This window comes from Symphalangus syndactylus, chromosome 18 (assembly GCF_028878055.3).
Source record: "Symphalangus syndactylus isolate Jambi chromosome 18, NHGRI_mSymSyn1-v2.1_pri, whole genome shotgun sequence".
NCBI classification, from domain to species: Eukaryota; Metazoa; Chordata; class Mammalia; order Primates; family Hylobatidae; genus Symphalangus; species Symphalangus syndactylus.
In genome coordinates, this window is record NC_072440.2 from 104,333,377 (window position 1) to 104,354,436 (window position 21,060).

Consider the following 21,060-nt stretch of genomic DNA (forward strand, 5'->3'; position numbering starts at 1 on the left):
CTCATAACAATTCCGTACTACGCTGTTGTTAATGTTATTATTATCGATATCTTGATTGTATGGATTTGAAAACTGAGGCTCATAAAGTTAAGTAAATTGCCCCAGGTTAAAGAGGTAGTAAAGAATAAAGCTGTGTGTTCCTCCCATAATTATAAGCTCTTTTACTGGTAGAATGATGGTTTCAATCTTTTCTTGGGGACCATAGTCACTGGCACATAGAAAATGCTCAATTAATGTTCACTGATTGAATTAATAAATTCCTAAGGAGAGGAGGTCTTTCTATATTATTCTAGTGCTTTGTCACATACTGTTTGCTAGAAGTGACTCATTCATTAAATTGACTGAATGCTCCACAGTCCCCAGTTTCTGCAGATCCAGGATGAAGAGCAGGCAGTCCCAAACTTGATTTCTCTGTGTTTGTTCTCCTGTTCCCCAGATGCATGGGAGATAGGATTTAAGAAAGGAACACCACTTTCACCTTAGAGGAAAATATTAGTTCAGTAATTTTCTGATTATTGTACCTTGGAAATAAGAGCTATGGGAATCAGCTGGGAATGGGAAAAAAGATTTCAGAAAAAAATACTCATTTCCAATTTCCTGGCATAGGAAAGTTGGCCACAGGTTTTGAAATTAGGTAGGGATCAGGGATATAGGAAAACCCTCTTTCTCACCTTCTGTCTTCCAACCATTTCAAAGCCCCTCACCAACCTGCGCATTCCAAGTGTGCAGCAACCTTGTGCCAAGGCAAATATAAGCTTTGGATTAGCATTTGAACTCATGGGCACTCCTCTGGCCAGTGTTGATAAGGTTATACAGCTGTGTTCTCCCAGCACAATGGGCCCCATGGTGAATGAGGCCATGAATTGGTATTTAGACAAATTGGGCAGTATTTTCTAAACTTTCTGTGCCATATGTCCATTCAAGAATGGGATAATGAGTGCATGTGCAGAGGCAGCAGCACTAGACTTCAACAAAAATAACATTTCCAAACCAGCAAAACTGCAAACACATGAAAGGCAAACGTTTCTAAACCAAATCTTATCCCCCAAATCAGTTGAACTATAATAATAAGAACAACCATTATTCTCATTATTACATAGATTTCTCATTTGTCTTTCATTACTGAGAAACAAGGAAGCCCTTATAAAGTACTTTTTCTGATAAATGAGGCTTTCCATTCCAAATGTCAATGAAGATCGTTATAAATAACCTACTGTCTTCTCTGCCTTCTTAAACAAAGTCTCTGAAGAAGAAAAGTTAGTGGAGCTCACCAACACCACTGGGCGGACTAATGTCTCCCAAAATGCATGTTCACTGGTGTATTTTTCAGGGTTCTCTAGAGGGACTGAATAGGATAGATGTATATAGAAAGGGGAGTTTATTAAGGAGTATTGACTCATCCGATCACAAGGTGAGGTCCCACAATAAGCCATCTGCAAGCTGAGGAGCAAGGAAGCCAGTCTGAGTCCCAAAGCTGAAGAATCTGGAGTCCAATGTTCTAGGGCAGCAAGCATCCAGCATGGGAGAAAGATGTATTTTGGGAGGCTAAGCCAGTCTAGCCTTTTCACATTCTTCTGCCTGCTTTTATTCTGGCCACGCTAGCAATTGATTAGATGGTGCCCACCTAGACTGAGGGTAAGTCTGCCTTTCAGTCCGCTGAGTCAAACGTTAACCTCCTTTGGCAACACCCTCACAGACACACCCAGGAACAATACTTTGCATCCTTCAGTCCAATCAAGTTGACACTCAGTATTAACTATGACAACTGGGAATCTCAGAATGTGATTGTATTAGTTTGTTCTGGCTGCATAACAAAATGCCACAAACTAGGTGACTTAAACAACAGATACTTACTTCTCATAGTTCTGGATACTGGAAGTACAGTACCAGGCTTGGGTTCTGGTGAAGGCTCTCTCCTAGGGCTGCAGATGGCCGCCTTCTTGCTGTGTCCTCACATGGCAGAGAGAAAGAGCTCTGGCATTTCTTTTTCTTCTAAGGGCACCAGCACTACAGGGTCAAAGCTCCATGTTTACAATCTCATTAAATCTTAATAACCTCCTTGGGCCTTGTCTCTAAATACAGTCACAACAGGGTTAGGGATTCAAAATATGACTTTTGGGAGGACACAATTCAGTCCATAGCAGTGATCTTATTTGGAAGTACAGTAGTGATTTTGCAGATGTGTTTAGTTAAGATGAAGTCATATTGGATTAGGGTGGGTCATAATCTAATCACCTGTGTCCTTGTAAGAAGTGAAAACAGAGACAGGCAGAGAGAGTGAGAATACCAAGTGAAGATAGAGGCAGAGACTGAGCTGATGCCACTACATTCCAAGGCATGCCAAGAATTGCTGGCAACCACTGGAAGCCAGAAGAGATGAGGAACGGATTCTCCCCCAAGTTCTCAGCCAACACCCTGATTTCAGACTTATGGCCTCCAGAACTGTGAGAGAATGCATTTCTGTTGTTTTGAGCCACCTAGTTTGTGACAATTTGTTATGGCAGCTCCAGGAATCTAATCCACTGCTGTTCCATTACCATAATGACCATCACTGATCTTCAACATGGCGACTTAGCGAGGTGTCTGCTGGGCTGTTTTTGTATTGGCTTCCTGCCATGCAAGTGTGGGTCTATGAAAACTTGAGCTCTTCCCATCAGTTTTCTTCCTCCACACTGCTGTAGACACGAAGACACCTCATTAGCCTGGGGTGGTTGGAAGGAAGAGGAGGCTGGAGGAGGCACATGCTAAGTGTTAGCTATTATTCCATAGAGTGGGAGCTGCTGATATTGTTTTCTCTTTTTATTTCTCTAACCAATATATATCTACCTTTTTAAAGCATTTTGAAATTTATAATGCTTTTTCACATTATCTCAATAGATCCCCCTTGCATCACTAAGAGGTAGACACGGTGAGTATTATTACCCCCATTTTACAGACAAAGAAACAGAGGCTTAAGAAGTTATTTAATTAAAGTCACTTGGCTTGAATATGATGCTGCTGAGACTCAATCCGAGATGACAGGCTCCTTTCTTTCACCCAAACTTACAAGACTATTGAATGAGGAGTCTCAAGAGAAGGGCTCTGATTCTAGCTCCATCCCAAATTCCCTGGGGTTGCTGGTGGTGTACCTTCAAGTTAGATAGCACATCGCATTTTTATGAATGGTATTATGCATTTAAAATCCATTTGTTCCTACAGGTAGATGTAGTACGCTGATGGTGAGAAAGCCACAGAGCCTTGTCTCATGGAGTTTTTGGGTCTGTGGGGAAGACAAGCAACCAAACAAGCAATGGCCATCATACGAGGCAGATGCTGTGACAGAGAAGATCCACAGTGTCTCACCTCACTAGAGGAGGGGACAGGGAAGGCTCCCCAGAGAAGGACACCTCGAGTCCAGAGCTTGGAAGCTGCATCTCAGCTGGCTAGGTCTTTAGGAGGCATGGCTAATCCAGGCTGAAGGAAAAGGCAAGAGACACATTCTGCTCTGACAAAAATTGAAGGAAGGAAGGATGAAGGAAGAGAGAGGAAGGGAGGGAATGAAGAGAAGGAGAAAGGGAGAAAAGAAGGAAGGAAGCTCATTCTGGCTAAAACTTAGAGGGTGGGGTAGTGTGCAGCGAGAGATGAAGTTTGCAAGGGAGGTAGAGGCTAGGTGAGAAAGAACCTGGGGGCCCTTCTCATGGATGCAACATGACCTAAGAGCAAGGGGAAGCCACTAAACAGTTTCCTGCAGGGGCAGTGTGTCCAGATGTGTTTTACAAGGCTCGCTTATGCTGCTATGGGGAGTCTGGATTGGAGTGGAAGCAGAGTCTATCAACTGGCTACACGGGAATTCAAGTGGGTATTGAGGTAGTGACAGCAGAGAGAAGTGGACTCTTGTAGAGGAGTACAATCGACAGGTCTGGTATTTAATTCAAAGTAGAATGAAGGGGAAGGAAGGTCAAAGACAACTTCTCTTTCTGGCTCAGGAAGCAGCCCCAAGATACACTTTACAATAAATCATGTCTCTTAGTAACCACAGGAGCAAAGTGAAAATGAGTTAGTTTAGAAGTGAGAATGATGTTCTGTTGGGTTTTAAGTGAAGTAGTGTTTATATTTGAATCATATTTTCCATTTTAATTTTTTCACTTGTTTCATTCACACAATGCATTTCTAATGGTTCTGAATGGACTTTTTAGTTGGGATGTTGATTTGAGATTATGATGAAAATAATTCTCTTACATATAATAATTGGTTATATAATACCTTATTCAATGAATTTTCTCAGATGCATGTAGCATGCTGAGGGCTGATGTAAATACATCTGAATGAAAAGTATATTAAAGACAGGCAAGATGGTGCCCAATAATTTACTGGGAAAAGAACAGTGTCCCTGGGAAGAACCTTGACTACTTCACAGTGTCTACTAGAGCTAACTGAAAATATTCATTAGGAAATACATGAGGGGGAAAAAAAAAGGAAAACATGATGTTAGCATGTGTGTGCATGAGGGACAGAAGAGTGATGAATTTAAGTGGAAAGAACTCCTTTTGTTCTGTTTTTCAGCTTTATTGAGGTTTAATTGGCAATTAAAATTGTATATATTTAAGGTGTACAATGTGACGTTTTGATATAAGTATATGTTGTGAAATGATTGCCAAAATCTAGCTAATAAATATGTGTATAACCTCACATAGTTACCATTTGTTTGCAGTGAGAATACTTGAAATCTACTCTGTTAACAAATTTCAAGTACATAACACATTATTATTTACTGTAGTTACCTGCTGTACATTAGAACTCTAGGTAGTGCTCATCTTTTATTTATTTATTTATTTAGACAAGGTTTCTCTCTATTGACCAGGCTGGAGTGCAGTGGCATGATCGCAGCTCACTGCAGACTCAAACTCCTGAACTGAAGTGATCCTCCTGCCTCAGCCTCCAGAGCAGCTGAGACTATAGGTGCATACCACCATGACCAGCTAATTTAAAAATAATCTTGTAGAGATGGGATCTCACTATGTTGCCCAGGCTTGTCTTGAACTCCTGGACTCAAGAGATCCTCTCATATCAGCTTCCCAAAATGTTGGGATTACAGGCAGGCATTGCCGTGCCCGACCCTTATTCATCTTATAACATAAAGTGTGTGCCCTTTTGATAAATATCTCCCCATTTCTCCTGTCCCCTAACCCCTGGTAACCATCCTACTTTCTGTTTCCAAGAAGTCAAGTTGTTTAGGTTCCACATAGAAGTGATATGATGCAGTATTTGTCTTTCTGTGTCTGGCTTATTTCACTTAGTACAACATCTTCCAGGTTCAACAGTGTTGTTGCGAAACGTCAGGATTTCCTTCTTTTCTAAGGTTCAATAATATTCCATGACATACATGTATGTGTGTGTGTGTGTGTGTGTGTATCACATTTTTAATCTATTCACCTGTTCACAGATACTTAGATTTTCTCCATATTTTGGCTATTGTCAATCACGCTGTAATGAACATGGAGCTGCAGGCATCTTCTCTAGCTACTGATTTCATTTCCTTTGAATGCATACTCAAAAGTGGAATTGATGGATCATGGGGTAGTCCTATTTTTAATTTTTTGAGGAACGTCCATACTGTTTTCCATAATGTCTGTATCAATTTACATTCTTACAAACAATATATAGGGGTTCCTATGACTCCACACCCTCTCTAACATTTATTACCTTTTCATTTTTTGATAACACCCATCCCAACAGGTGTGAGGTGACACATCACTGTGGCTTGATTTACATTTCCTGGTGAATAGGGTGTGGAGCACCTTTCCGTATAACTGCTGGCCATTTGTATGTATTGTGTGGAAAAAGGTGTATTCGTGTCCTTTGCCTATGTTTTAATCAGGTTGTTTTTCTTACTGTTGAGTTGTATGAGTTCCTTACATATTTTGAATATTAACCCCTTGCAAATATTTTCTCCCATTCTGTGGGTTGCCTTTCCATTTTGCTGATTGTTTCCTTGGCTGTGCAGAAACTTTTTAGTTTGATGGAGTCCCATTTGTTTATTTTTGCTATTGTTACTTGTGCTTTTGGTGCCATATACAAAAAGTCACTGCCAAGACCACTGTCAAGAAGCTTTTTCCTTATTTTTTCTTATAAAAATTTTGCAATTTCAGATCTTACATACGATCTTTCTTTTTCCTTTCAGTACCAACCAGCCTTTTTTCATTGTATTTTCCCAGGGAAAGGAAAAGGGAAGAGAAAAGAGTCAGCATGCCTTACAAAATGATTAGAAAATGGGAAAGGAGGTTCCAGGTACAGCAAAATCAACCATCAAATAAACACACCCAGTGATGAGGTCACAAAAGCATGGAGGGGCTCAGTTTCCTTCAGTTCAGGAATGAGGGGAGGGTATCAGGAAAAGAAAAGACAGGTAAGTTTTTAATTCATTTTATGTTTATTTTTGTGTATGGTATGAAAATGCAACTTTATTCTTTTGCATGTGGATATCCAGCTTCCCAACATTATTTGCTGAAAGATGATCCTTTCTCTATTGTTTATTCTTGGTGTCTTTGTGGAAGATTAGTGCATGGATTTATTTCTGAGCTTTCTATTCTGTTCCATTAGTCTATGTGTCTGTCATTATGCAAATACCACACTGTTTGATTACAATAGCTTTGTAATATAATTTGAAAGCAGGAAGTGTGATACCTTCAGCTTTGTTCTTCCTTCTCAAGATTGTTTTACCTACTTGGGGTCTTTTGTGGTTCCATATTAATTTTAGGATTTTTTTTTCTATTTAAAAATGCCATTGAAATTTTGATAGAGATTATTTATGTATAGATTCCATTGCATAGTATGGATATTTTTTACAATATTCGTCTTTCTGATCCATGAATACAGAATATCTTTCCATTTATTCATTTTTTTCAATTTATTTTATTGTTTTATAGCTTTCAGTGCACAGATGTTTCACTGTCTTGGTTAAATGTATTCCTAAGTACTTTATTATTTTTTTTTGATGCTATCGTCAATGGGCTTGTTTTCTTAATTTATTTTTTGGATAGTTTGTTTTAGTGTGTATAGAACTAATTGATTTTTGTATGGTGATTCTGTATGCTGAAACTACTGAATTCATTTATTAACTCTAACAGTTTTTTGGTGTATTCTTTAAAAGGACATGGGGTATGAAGTAGAAATGTTTCGGTTTTATTTTTGCCTCAATTATGGTATGATCTAACATGTTATAAAATTTATCTGAATCTCAGTTCCTACATCTATAAAATAGAGATAATAACATTAGAGTTAAAATATTTTAATTATGTATAACCTGGTGCCTGGCATACAATAAACTATTCAGTGCCTAATAAATAACTCTCATTATGATTCACTTCTCTAAATTTTTGGATGTCAGTGGCATCTCCAATTTGAGGCAATGGAATCCCCCGTGTAATGGCTTTTACCAAATGCCTTCTAACATTCACCAAGCAAAGAAACAAATCAAAACTCTTCCTAAGGGGTGGAAACTTCTCAAACGTAACCCAAGCCGAGAACATTGACTTATTTTGGAAAGTTTCTTTAAAAATTCATCAGGCTATTGTTTCTGGGTTTGAGTTTGATTTGGTTTGAATTATGTTAGTACAAAATAAATATTGTAAATAAATAACAGAGATACCCTTTAATTTCAGAGCTGAGGAAGAAAAGTACACTTTGTGCTGGATTTGCAGCCAGCCAGTTTCCAGACGTTTCTGAAAATCAGGCCTCTTCCAATAGTCTGATTGTGTGTCAACCAGCCAGCATAGGAATATCTCTATAGCCAGCACCTGGCCAAGCAGTGGTCAAAGAACAAATCATTGCAAGTCCCCATGTGGAGAAGTCATAGTGTCACAAACCTCTTAAGGAATTTTACAAGTCATCACCAATGTGCATTTGGGTCCATCAGCTGATAAAACTGTAAGAAATGGCCTTAGTAACCGTCAGATATGGACCTCTCATTGATATTGAAACAGTGAAAGTTCCCTTGTCCCCCAGACAGGGTGTGCGACAGGGGGAGTGGCTAGCTTCCTCAGTGCCTCACTGCACAAACCTCTAGGGGAGCACACAGATGGGCAGGCTGTGGGGCTGACCCCACAGCAGTGTCTAGTGATGAATGTTTCCATCTCCTGAACCCCCAGTGGGTGTGTGTGTGTTACAGGGTGCTCTTTCAGCTTAGTCATCCGCAGGTGGCTTGTGTTTAACCGTTCAATCCCAAGGACCGGGGGCTTTCTGTATCCCGGGGTTTCTTGCCTTGGTGTATCAGAAGAATTGGATCATACATGGGCTTGGAGAATGAGTGCAAGGTTTCATTGAATGGAAGTAGCTCTCAGCAGATGGGGGAGCCAGAAGGGAGATGGAGTGGGAAGGTGAAGGTGGTTTTCCCCTGGAGTCGAGCTGCTCAGCTGCCCAGGTTTTCCCCCGCCTGCCCCGGCCAAACTCCACGTTGTTCTGCCAGTCAATGGCCTGCCGGCGTCTGTCGGTGTGCTCTTCCACCGGTGTCCTTGTGATGTCCAGCCACTTGCGTCTCTGCCTGCTAGGGTCTTGGGGTTTTTATAGGCACAGGATGGGGGTGTGGCGGGCCACGGTGGTCTTGGGAAATGTGACATTTGGGCTCGAAAACAGGAGTGCCTGTCCTCACCTAGCTCAATGGGCATAGGCCCAGGGGTGGAGCCCTAGCCAGGGACCATGCCCTGCCCTTCCCAGCACTTCCCTGCCCCACTTCCGTATCAATACTGTAAGGTATCAAATGACTTAGCAGAGTTGTCACGCTGTCTTTTGCTTGTATAGCACTTTGCAGTTTGTAAAAAGTTCCCATTTACAGGATCTCGCTTGAACTTCAGAGAGATTAAGTCACCTGCTCACATGAAATAGGCTCTCATTGTCCAACCAAATTTAGCTTATATATTTTTTGAACACTGATATGGTTTAGATTTGTGACCCCACCCAAATCTCATGTCGAATTACAATCATCAGTGTTGGAGGAGGGGCCTGGTGGGAAGCCACTGGATCACAGGGGCAGATTTCCCCCTTGCTGTTCTCATGATAGTGAGTGAGTTCTCATGAGCTCTGCCTGTTTAAAAGTGTGTCGCACCTCCCCCTGCTCTCTATTCCTCACCTCCCCCTGCTCTCTCTTCCTCACCTCCCCTGTTCTCTCTTCCTCTCTCTTCCTCCTGCTCCAGCGGGTAAAACATGCTTGCCTTCCCTTTGCCTTCTTCCATGATTGTCACTTTCCTGAGGCCTCCACAGCCAGGCCTATTCTAGAGCCTGGGGAACCATGAGCCAATTAAACTTTTTTCTTTACAGATTACCTAGTCTCAGGTAGTTCTTTATAGTAATGCAAGAATGGATTAATACAAACACTTTCTATGTGCCAGGCATGTAATAACCATGCTCATATATGTGCCCTCATTTGATCTATTTGACCATTCCTATTTTACAGACAAGAAAACGGAGGCAGAGAACGTTGGAGTCACTTGCTGGCTACACACGCTGAGGCGATTACCAAGGCAAGACTTGAACACCACCCTCTTTCTGATTGCAAACCTGGTTTTTTTCTTATTATAATGTTACAGTAAATAGCAACTGTCGTAAATTGTTATTTACTTACTTTCATGCTGCTCCCACTGGGCAAAAAGAACAAAGGAGAAATAAAAGGAGGAGGAGAGCAAGAGATAGAGGCAAGGAACTGTACTGGAAATCTACAATAACTCATGGAGGGAGGAAACGTCTTATAGAAGAGGCATTAGATTGAACATCCGGTAGTGTTTTCTCCCCTTCAGTTTCTGGAAAACCATATACTTTCATTTATTAACTCTATGCCCAGATCCCAAAGTAGGAATCAGCAGCTGCTTTGAGGACATGCAACCCTTCTCAGAAGTGACTCACATAACAGGATGAGGTAAGATGAAGGCGGCACTGCGGGTCCAGCCCTGGCTGAGGATCAGGGTCTGGCACCCTTTGATTTCTCCAGCGAAGATTCAGGTAGGATAGGGGAGGAAGAGGGGGATGAGGTGCTCCCTGCTACCTGGGAGACCCACTGCTTGGTCAAGCCTGCCTGGGCCCTGCCTGAAGTCAGCCACAGCCAAGCAACACAGACGATCCTGGAGAACTGAGGATGCCTGGCTTGATTGACAGGAAGGTGGTGGGCTCTAGTAACATTACTGAGGAGCCCAAAGGCAAGACTTGGGGCACCACAGTATCCTGGCTGATCAAGGAGCATCTGGCCAGAACCCAGATCAAGGTAGCCAGGGAGCTGCACTTCCTGTGCCTTGAGGGTCTTTTGATAACCAGCCTTTTGTGTGAAGCTGGTTTCTCTAAAGGAACTGAAAGCATGTGAGTATGGTGAGCTGCAGTATGGAAGGAAACATCTTGTTGACAAATGTCAGGCGGTAATTAGCCTATTTTAAAGAGAGGAGCCACCACTGATGGCTTTTGTTAGCTGAAAACCTCAGTGCTTTCTTGTGGCTGTGCTTGAAGAGGCCGGGTAGACACGGAGACTCTGAACCCAGTTCATAAATAGTTGATTTCATATTCTAAAATCTTGCACTAAAACTGTCACCCCCTCTCGTGGATCACAGATGGTGAAGAACTAATTTGTTACTGTTTGATAACTGCTTTTATGTATCAAAGCTCTTATTTACTACTCCGTGGGGGAAATGACAGACTAAGAGCAATTGTGTGTTTTCTTTCCATTTTTCTTGAACCGCTAGGCTTCTTGTTTTTACCCTGACGTGTTTCTTCTTTGAAAGATAAAATGGTGAAGCTTTTGCATATGCCAACGTGGCTGAACTCAGTTTTGGGGGGATTGGAAGATGCCTCTCCCAGCATAGACCAGCAGCCTTTATTTTTTGGATCCTTTTTAATGTCCCCATGCCCCATAATAACATTCAGGTCAGCCTCTCTTCCCTCTTAAGTCACAAAATGTTTCTAATTATCTAGGCAAAGTGAGGCTTTTCTTGTAAAAACTGTCCGGCAAATGTAAGTGCAAGAAGATGGGTAAGGTGATTCCAGTTCATCTGCTCCTAGGACGCAGGCAGACTTTCTTTCCTGTAACCACTCACTTCATTCATTCATTCAGTTCATATTTGATTCACTTTTTCATTCAATTAGCCAGTTGTTAATTCTTTCGGACTTTTTGGCTAGATCAGAGCTTAGATTGCGGGCACAGTGGAAGCCGGCACTGGTATGTACTCACCCCTACCACTCCTACCTATGTCCTTGGCGTGTCTTGGACATAACATGAAATGCCTAGAGAAAAAAATCCAACAATTATTTAGCTCAGTTTGGCAAACTATAGACTGTGAGCTAAGAATAATTTTTATATTTTCAAATGGTTGGGAAAAATCAAGAGAAGAACAGTAATTCTTGACATGTGAAAATTATCAGAAATTCAAGGTTCAGCTTTTTGGAACACTGCCCCACCCACCTGTTGATGTATCATTTGCGGTTGCTTCATGCTACAGTGGCAGAGTTGAATAGTTGTGAACGGGACCATTGTCTGCAAAACCTAAAATATGTATTACCTGGCCATGTGCAGAAAAACCTTACCAATCCCTGAGCTAGCTCATTCCCTGCTTTCTTTAACACAGCAGGAATGTACTTGAACCATACCCATGGTTGTGATTCAGGCATATGCAGCCTCGTCATTTGCTACTTACCCTTTGTTCACTGTGCCCCAGTCATCCTGCCCAAGGTCACCTCCTGCCCCGCATCTTTGCACCTCCTATTCTGCTTGCATGCAGAGCTATTCATATTCTTTCTCCACATCAACTTTATTAGTTCTTTTATTTCTGATTTTATATCAAATACAACTTCATCAGAGAAGACTTCATAACCCCCCAGACCAAATTAGCTCTTTGTCATCTGTTCCTTTATGGACCTCCATTTTTTCTTTTTTCCTTTGATAAGAGTATTTATGAAAGTTTTCACTTATATTTTTCTTAGTGCCATTATTTAATTAATATCCTTACACTAGCCTTTAAGATTTCTGATAGCAAAAGCAATGACTGTTCATTTTGTCATTGCACCGAGGTGCTCAAAAAGGGCCGGTGTGCAGCAGTGAGTGCCAGTTTGAATTAAGGAAGCATGCGTGGCCTGAAGCCTCACCGTGTTCCAGGCATCCAGTTAAGTGCTCTGCACATAATACGCCCATTGCGCTCCACGATAAGGTATTCATCTCATTTTACGGATGGAGAAAATAAGGATACTTTCTAGAATTTGGCAGAGTTCTGTCTGGCAGATAGAAACTAGTTCTATTTGACTCCAAATCTCTCATCTCATTCTTATGACTATTTTACAGATAAGGAAATTGTGTGTAAGGCAGCATGATTCAAATCAATTCTCACTGGGAAAGAAAAATGCCATAGAAAACATTTTATTCTATACACAAAAAGGTTTTCTCAGCATGTTTTATCAACATAATCATCGTCACATTATCATCATTAAGACATGAAAGAGGAGCGTACAATAGAGAGGCTCTCCTTCCCTCCTCAGTCACTCAAGAACGTGATGGTAAATGGGGTTTTAAGCTGTGTTTTGCTCTACGTTTAATCGTGTTTCCTTTCTTGAATAATCACAAGATGCTAGAGTGTTAGAAAGAATATTAGAGATGATCTAGCTCAGCCAGTTTCCTCGTCACACCCAGAAGTCTGAGATCACTTCCCCTGGTCGTAAAGTGTGGGTTGACATAGATTCCCGGCACAGACCTGCTTCTGCAGTGTTTGTTCCCAGGACCTCTCCTCCACTCCACTATTCTAAAAGCACAAAAGAAAATCTCTCCAACGCTTTCTATAATTGAGAATAAATTGCCCATTTACAACTTCGTCATGTTGTATTTTGAGATTGGAGATTGTAAATGCAGTTTCATGCATGTTTGTTCAATGATGCCCCCACACTTACCCTGTTGCCATGTTAGATTTTGGAGCGCTGAACATATAAAATCAAGAAAACAAATTTTCCCATGTCACTCTTTGGAAAATGTTCATGCCTCATAAATATTGGAATGTGGATTTCATCATAAGTCAGTCTATGTTGGGTGCCCACTCTTTTCTGAACTCACACCTCCCTGTTACCCTTTGTTCAAGTGAAGTTAAAAGGGTTAAATGTTATATTATCAACAATTTGATGACATTAAAAATGAATATGAACAGAGATCAATAATTCAGCATGTAGTTTCAGAGTGTCCCTTAGCTTTCGTTAGAGTAGAAGCTGATAATGATGAGAGTTATGATGACTGAAACAATAGACGTTTAGGAGCTATTTTACATTTGGCAAAGCCCCTTCATCATGAATTTTCTCATGAAATATTCACAACTTTTCTTGTTAGTGTCATTCAGTATTATTACTGCCTTATGCAAATGAAGAAATCGAGCTACAGAAAGTTTATAGGAATTTCCACAAATCATATAATAAATACATGATAGAGCTAGGGAAATTATTCTTTTGTCTTCTAAGGAGTAGAGGGAATTTCTATGTCACCAAAGATATCTTTTCATCTTTTCTCTAATTCCTAAAATTGCAGTAATATGAAGAAAATCTATAAAAGAAAAATTCCAGTGAAAGACTAAAATACTGGAGTCAACTCATGTTGGAGCAAAAATCAGTGGCTGCGTATTTGCCTGATAAGGTCCAGCTCCTGCTGCGGTCTCACGTCATAGTTCATCATGCCTCCCTTGCTGTCCCTAGAAGGTCCCAGTTTGGACAACAATCGTGTACTCATGTGATCACCCCAGAGACAAAGGACTGAGCAGGCTTGCATGGGGGTCAAGGAAGGAAAGGACAGGAGAGGAGACCAAGAGCAGAGGCCCAGGGTCACCTTCTCCCCAGAAGCTGGCTCTGAAGTGGTGAAGGCACAAGATGCATTCCGCAGCAGCTACTGACTTGATGATGTGTATCTTGACAGGACTTGGGGTTTACACAGCATCCAGGAGCTCCCCATCTAAGCCCCCTTTCACAGCCTCCATGTGAGAGTCTCCCATCTCCCCAGTACCCTGCCAGCCCCTCCACACTGCCCTGTCCATCTCTAGCCATTCTCGGCTTTGCTAATATTTCATGAAAAAACACCTTCTTTCTCTTTGTGCCATGGTCTTTTTCCTTAATTATACCAGAACACTTCTCAGGTCAACTAGTCTAAGCATGTCCTACAGACATCCTAGCCTTCTTTCAGCATCACTTGTGGAGAATCTGCAGCCAAAGTCAGTGTCCAACAGAGGCCCCTATGTCTGGCCCTGTCAATCAAGATCACATTCCTTCCTGACTCTCAGGAAAGGCCCACACGGATCCCACAGACTTCCAGAATCCCCAGCCCTCATTTCCTGGATTCCAAAGACCCACCATCCCAATCTCCCAAACTTTTCTCTGCAGCTTTGCACATGCAGCTCAGGTGTGTGTTTCTGTGTGTGTATGTGTGTGTGTGTGTGTGTGTATGCATGCACACCTGTGCACGTGTGTATAGGAGTTGGGGAATAAAATAGAAACCTCAGATAACACATTCCGAAGTCATCCCTTCACCATCATCTCTCATATGTTTTTGTTTTTCGGCTAAAAGTGACAACATGTTTACTATTACTCTAAGCCCCAAATGGCAAGAGAAAGGCTCATTTCATACATTCCTCCTTGCACATTCTTCTTAGGCAACACTAATGTGCGTACTTTTCACCAAAAAAGAATCAACTGTGCCTTCCTAAAGTACACTTGGTGCCTGCAACTGAATGCATTCAAATCTTAAATACATGGAAGTATAGAAAAGGATTTCTGTATACTTCTAGAATATGTTTATATTCTAACATGGGAAACAGATGTGAATATAAAGAGAGGGGATGTGTTTCCACAAAGCCAAAAGTATGTGAGAAATGTTTAAAATGGTCACAAAACTGCTCGTATAATCCCCGACAGAGGAGTTCAGGCCGGCACTTCTCTTTGGCCCACTTTCTGTATTACTCTGGCGGCCGTATTGATTTGATTTTTCAAGTCTTCATGCCCTGACCAAGGTCCTGCCTTCTGAATGGGCATCATTAGGGCTTCTTGGTTTGTTTCTCTTGAGGCAGAGGTTTTATGACCTTGAAGGTATCAGTTTTCATTTAAGTGGAAGATTTAGAGATGCAGGCTAAGGCATTATTTGCCTGAATTTTAACTTAATACACAAATAAGTTCTGAATTTCTGCTTGGAAACAGGAAAAGGGTCATTTAAACAATTTAAATATTATTAACTTGCTTAGGAAAAGGAGAAAAAAAAACCCCAAGCTATAATGGCATCTACAGCTGACAGGATAGATTTATGGAAGTTTTTATTCCATGGTAGAAATATATCTACAGATGCCCCATGGTAAAATTAGGTAGGCTTATGGCACTTAGAAAACTGAAATCTAGAAACACATGGAATGAGTAAGATGATATTTCCAGCAATCAATGCATTCTATAAAGTGATTGGAGAGAGCTTCCTCTACACAACAATTTTGGACTTGAGGTTCCAATTCAGTGTTTCTTGCCCTAAATTATAGTAAAGGCTAAATCTCATTATGACAAACCGTAATAGATCATCAAAATTCTTGAGTTAGACCTAGAAATCTGTTGCGTTATGCGCCTTGATCTAAATGTGACTGGGACTTGGAAACCTTGTTATACTGAAAAGTCTGGCTATACAGATATTTGGCTGATGTATTCAGTGATTCTCATTCCTAGAGCAGGAAAGGGAATGAAGTATAAAAGTTTCAGATTGTTTGGTGAGCTGGATCAGATCACAAAGTTGGTCATGAGTCCAGGGTGGGAGCACTGGCAGCTCCTAGGAAGCTGCTGTAACACCTGTTTCCTGCTCATCCAGCAAGCAAACAAGCTTCGAGAACTCTTAGAGCTCCCTGGGTGGATTTGGTCCCTGAGTCTGGCTTTGTTTCTCATGGAAGTGGGATCAGGACTGGATGATCTCAGCCTAGCCTGAGCAGAGCATAGATCCTGCTAGGTTGCCAGAGCTGTGGACTGACAAACTTCCCCCAGGCAGAGCAGGTGCAGGTGTCCATTCGGCACCCAGCCAGCCACTCCTTGTCATACAAAAGGGTTCTTCATGCATGGCCATTATATAGGTCTACTTAAGATTTCAGTGCAGGAGGACTAGCTACAAGTGAAACTGCTAAAATAGTCTCCTGAAATAAAAGATTATGCTGATACCTGATGTATTAGTCTGTTTTCTCACTGCTGGAAAGAACTACCTGAGACTGGATAATTTATAAAGGAAAGGTTTAATTGACTCACAGTTCCACATGGCTGGGGAGGCCTCAGGAAACTTACAATTATGGCAGAAGGTGAAGGGGAAGCAAGACATGTCCTATATGGTGGCAGGAGACAGAGAAAGCAAGCGGGGGATGTGCCACACTTTTAAACCATCTTGTGAGAACTCACTCACTATCACGAGAACAGCAAGGGGGAAATCTGCCCCCAAGATTCAATCTCCTTCCACCAGGTTCCTCCCCTGACACATGGGGATTACAATTCAACATGAGATTTGGATGAGGACACACAGCCAAACCATATCACCTGTGTTTGAGAAAACACTCTCCTCTGAAGGGTAAGATAGTAAAACAACTTTATTTAAAAAAATAAAAAAAGAAACAGAAGCTAGCATTTTAGAACCCAATACTTTCTTCCTTTATGATGATAGACTGCCAAATTCCTTTGGGCAAGCTCAGAAAGAAAACAAAAATATATGAATAGGGCAATTTCCTCTAGATGTGTAGCTTAGCGTACTCATCTTATATGGAAAAAATATCAGCTTTACTCTTCATCCACTAGAGAACTAGCAAAAGAATGCATTCCTATGGGAGTTTGTACTCTAAGAAGTCTTTCCATATGCGACAGAAGGGGAAGAAATATCCTTTCACACACGTGCCACTGAGCAGTCTGTTCTTTTAATTTGGCCAAATGTTGTCTAGGCTCTTCTTGGAGTCTCATTCACTGAGACATTTATTCCCTCATCTTACCCTTATTTTAAGGTATATTGAGAAATTAATAGGATCCGTGAACTGTCTTTTGTAGTTCATGTTAATATAGTTCTGCCTGAGAATCCTAAGAGGAGCTGTCTGAGAACTTTCTAATATCAGAAAAGTTATCTGAAGTTAGGAAATAGGCAAAGAAGATTAGTAAGTATTGTCCCAGTGCAGAGTTGGTTTTGCGTCTTTGATTGACTTTTTGTTGACTGAGCTATTTTACAGCTTCGTTAGGGGCAAAGTTACAGATTTTCATCTGGTAGAGATGCAAATAATTGCCATCCACTGGGGAAAACCTCCTCCCAAATACGGTTTATGACCTCACAAAATATCAATCAATTGTGTCTCTCACTTAAGCCATCTTTTCCTAATATCCTCATATTAAACTGTCCATAAATATCCAGCTCCTCAAATTCTCCTTTGAACCCCTATTAACATCTTAGTGGCTTCCTCACTAATTCATGAGCTGAATAGAACTTGGACATTATGTTCATATTTGTGTGAGAGTTGTGTTTTTGAACCTTTTGAAAATTAGACAATAGCTCTAGGAAATAACACTGTCCGGGGCCTGGAAATTTTCTTTGAACATTTTACATACTTCTCTGACTAGCATTCCATTTTTGTACCTATTCTCTACCCATGGAGCTTTTCTGAGAAGGATTCAATAACTATCACTCTTCCCAAGAAAAATGTACAACTCTATCTGCACATGCCAGTGCCATCTGGAAGGAGATCGGACTCCACAGCAAACAGGATGAGGCAAAGGAAGTCCAGTGGATATTCCTTCGTTTAGAAACTCTGACAGCAGGATGTGGAGGTGCCAATCAGAGTCAGATGCTGCTCATGACTGTGATAACAGCTGCCACTCAGAAGTCTTGCGCCCCACCCTGTGGTCCTCTCAGTCCCTCTAATCAGATCCATCTGCCTAGAATGACTTGTGTCTGCTTCATTCACAGGGGCAAGTAAAGTCTCTGCTGAGGTTTTACCTACCTGCCCCTTTCGCACTGGGAGCTTTGCCCTCCCTGTCCAGGTGCTGTCTTGGCTCCAGCCTCGTATCTGTCCCCAAGAGACCTGCTTTGTCTCAGAATGCCACAAGGCTATTAGCACAACTCTTTCTGATGGTTATTCATGGCAATTTGTACCTCTGGCTTCACCACTGTCTACAAAAATGCTCTTCATGACTCATTATCTGTTCCTGTCTTCTCTGGTTTTCCTTTTCTGGGCATTGTACTCCCTCTTTGGGTACCAAGACTACTTGGAATCCTCTCTTTTTGTATTGTTGAGTAATTCATCCTTTCTTTTCCAGTGCAAGTCTTGGGGATTTCAACTTAGAAAATAGGCCACTAAGGTATTTTGCTAAGCAAAAGAATTATAGACTCCAAGAAATACCAGTTCTCTAGGAATTCGAAATAGCCATAATCAGTGTTTCTATCAGTCTGAAAAGCGTGATTTTTAATGTTCACCCTACACCAGCAAAGGAGGCTGGATGGGAGGTGGCACCAGCCACTGAGGAAGTATCCTGGAGGAAAAATAGGTTTAGAGGGACAGTGGGAAATTTGGTTTTGAAACAGTTCCAAGGGAATTTCCCACGGAACATCCATGGTATCATGTGATGACTTCCAAAGCTTGGAGAAGTTTGCTTCCACCCTGAAACTTTCTGTCCTTCTGCAGAGGTGAGGAAAGCCTTTTCCTCATTTTGACTGTTAGTCATTGGGAAGCATTTGTTTCTTTCTCTCCGATCCCCTCCCATGAAGCTCCGCCATTCTGAATTACAGAGAGGTAGCTCCTTTTGATGCTCAGGGTCCTGTAAAACAAGCAGAAGTTACAGACTTGGAGTGTGACCCACGCAGCAGAGCCTGGCCCCCACCCACAGCAGCCCTCCCCAGGTTTGCACATATGCCCGTCCCAGTTCTGTGTGGGCTTGGCTGCAGTGGCCGAACATAAAGCCCCAGCTGCTGTTTCACAGCTTGGATTTTAAAGAGCTCATAAGGAGAGATTGAAAGCTGAGTATCTAATGCTGTCTTCAGATGCAACATCTATCACCCAGTCTGTGTACAGCATTAGTTGCTAGAAAACTGTCCCATACATGCTTTTTATATCTCACCCTCAACCAAAATGAACCCCTAAAATGTACTAATCAACCAACCGGAGTGTCCAGATCTCTGTTAGGCCAGAGGAAAGCAAAATTGTTGAAGTTCTAAACTTACATGTATGGGAAGTGAAATTAACCTAAACTCTTAGCTTTTGTCTTATAAAAACGATGTCCTGGAGGACCTTAGAAATTTCCTGGGAAATATTTAATTACCTCTTGTAGAGTCTGATAGTTAAATGTAGCTGTTATGGAACACACTTGATACCATTTTGACCAGCCATAGTCCAACCTGCCCAGTAATCTGTATTGTGCCAGGAATCTTTCAGAGGTAATTTAGAGAGTGTACATTTTTGTGAAAAACTAATTAGTAGAAAGATAACTGGATAGAAAGCTGGAGATTTAGGTTCTAATTTGGGTTTGCCTCCTAACCAGCCATGCATCCCTGGAAATACAACCCTAGCCTTTCAAGGCGCCGGTTTGATCTGTAAGGCCAAGTAGTTGGATAAAATACTTTCCAAGTGTTTTAGAAAGGTTCTTATAATAAATACTTTCTAAAGGTTCATCAACAACCTTTGCTTACTTCTATGTGCATTTCTAGTTAAGTTCCTTTTAAAGAAAAGGAGAAAGATAGAGCCTCTACATTCTCCCTGTTCACTTTTTTCCCCCAATCTAAGGGATTATGGAGGTCTTGTCATCAGGCAGACACTGGCCTAGGCTATTGCTAAGAGCTTCCTCCAAACTTCCTGCTTTTTCAACAAGGTATTTATCATAATGAATCCATCTCATATTTTTGGCTGCCAGCACCTGAGCATATCTTCTCTGTTTCAAGATCTTTGCTACTTTTACGGGGGCCCTGGGAGCCTTAATGGGACAGAGAAGCCACCTCCCATCACTGAAATTTCAAATGCCAGGTACTTGGCTTTGACAACCTCCCATGCACCTTGGGTACAGACTTGGAACTCACCACCAGACAAATACGCCATGGGCTGTAAGTCCTCAGTGGGGCAAGGACCACAGAGATTCCGTGGTGTGGCCATCGTGTGGCTGTGGTGGTTGTAGCCCAGTTGCTTACTTGGGCAGTGGTGCTGGTGCCAGCATACAGGGACCAGGTAAGTGGAACTGAGGTGCAAGATGCAGCCTGCTGCTGGGTCACAGGGCTGTCTTCAGCAGACCAGTTCTGTGGCCTGATTTAGGGGAACTGTTCCCAGTGAACCACCTGTAAATCTGCTGCTCAAACCCTCTCAGTGATTTTGCAAGCTAATCTGCAACATTTTAATACAATCCCTTTGTGTCTAACTCAGCCACACTCAGTTTATTTGTCTTGCAACTGAGTACTCTGACTTATATAATTGGACAAAAAATAGAGGTTTTCTTATTTCAACTGTTTCCAGAGACCAAAGCTAGATAAAATCATAAATCTAAATTTCTGTCTCCTCCACTAATCTGTTGGTTCTTTGAGATCAGGGATGGTGCCTTGTTTGTTTCTACTGCTTTAGAACTCAATGCCCTGTGACATCTTTCACAGAACAAGTTCTCACATGGGAACCTGAGCAAACTGTAATGGATGTTCCTAGGATCTGCCTATGGGATTCCAGAAAAGCATATGAGAGGAGTAACATTTGGGCTGGAAGCGAAAATACAAGTAAACATGTCAAATAGGTAAGTATGGAAGTGCATTCCAATAGAAAAAAATAAGTGTAAAAATACAGAGTAAGCCATTTAGAGCATAGCAATTAATTTGGTGCTTGAGGACTACAGCAAGGTGTTTCTTTCCCCACCCAAAAGTCTAGCAGTGGAATTACAGTCATGAGTCACTTAATGACAGGGATACATTCTGAGAAATGCCTCTCTCTATGATTTTATCGTAGCGTGCACTTACATAAACTTAAATGGTATAGCCTAGTATATACCTAGGCTATGTGGCATAGCTCCTGGGCTATAAACCTGGGCTATAAACCTGTTGCTCCTGGGCTATAAACCTGTTCAGCATGTTACTGTACTGAATAC

At 41.5% G+C, this 21,060-nt stretch overlaps 1 long non-coding RNA gene across 1 annotated transcript in view; it reads left to right on the forward strand.

Annotated features, from left to right (window-relative positions):
* The first annotated feature begins 12,050 nt into the window (after positions 1-12,050).
* LOC129467752 (uncharacterized) overlaps positions 12,051-21,060 on the forward strand; it is a 54,789-nt gene continuing 45,779 nt past the window's right edge. The window contains exons 1-2 of the long non-coding RNA XR_008652461.2: positions 12,051-12,155; positions 20,579-20,712. This is a non-coding gene — a long non-coding RNA (uncharacterized lncRNA). The remainder of the gene's footprint in view (positions 12,156-20,578; positions 20,713-21,060) is intronic.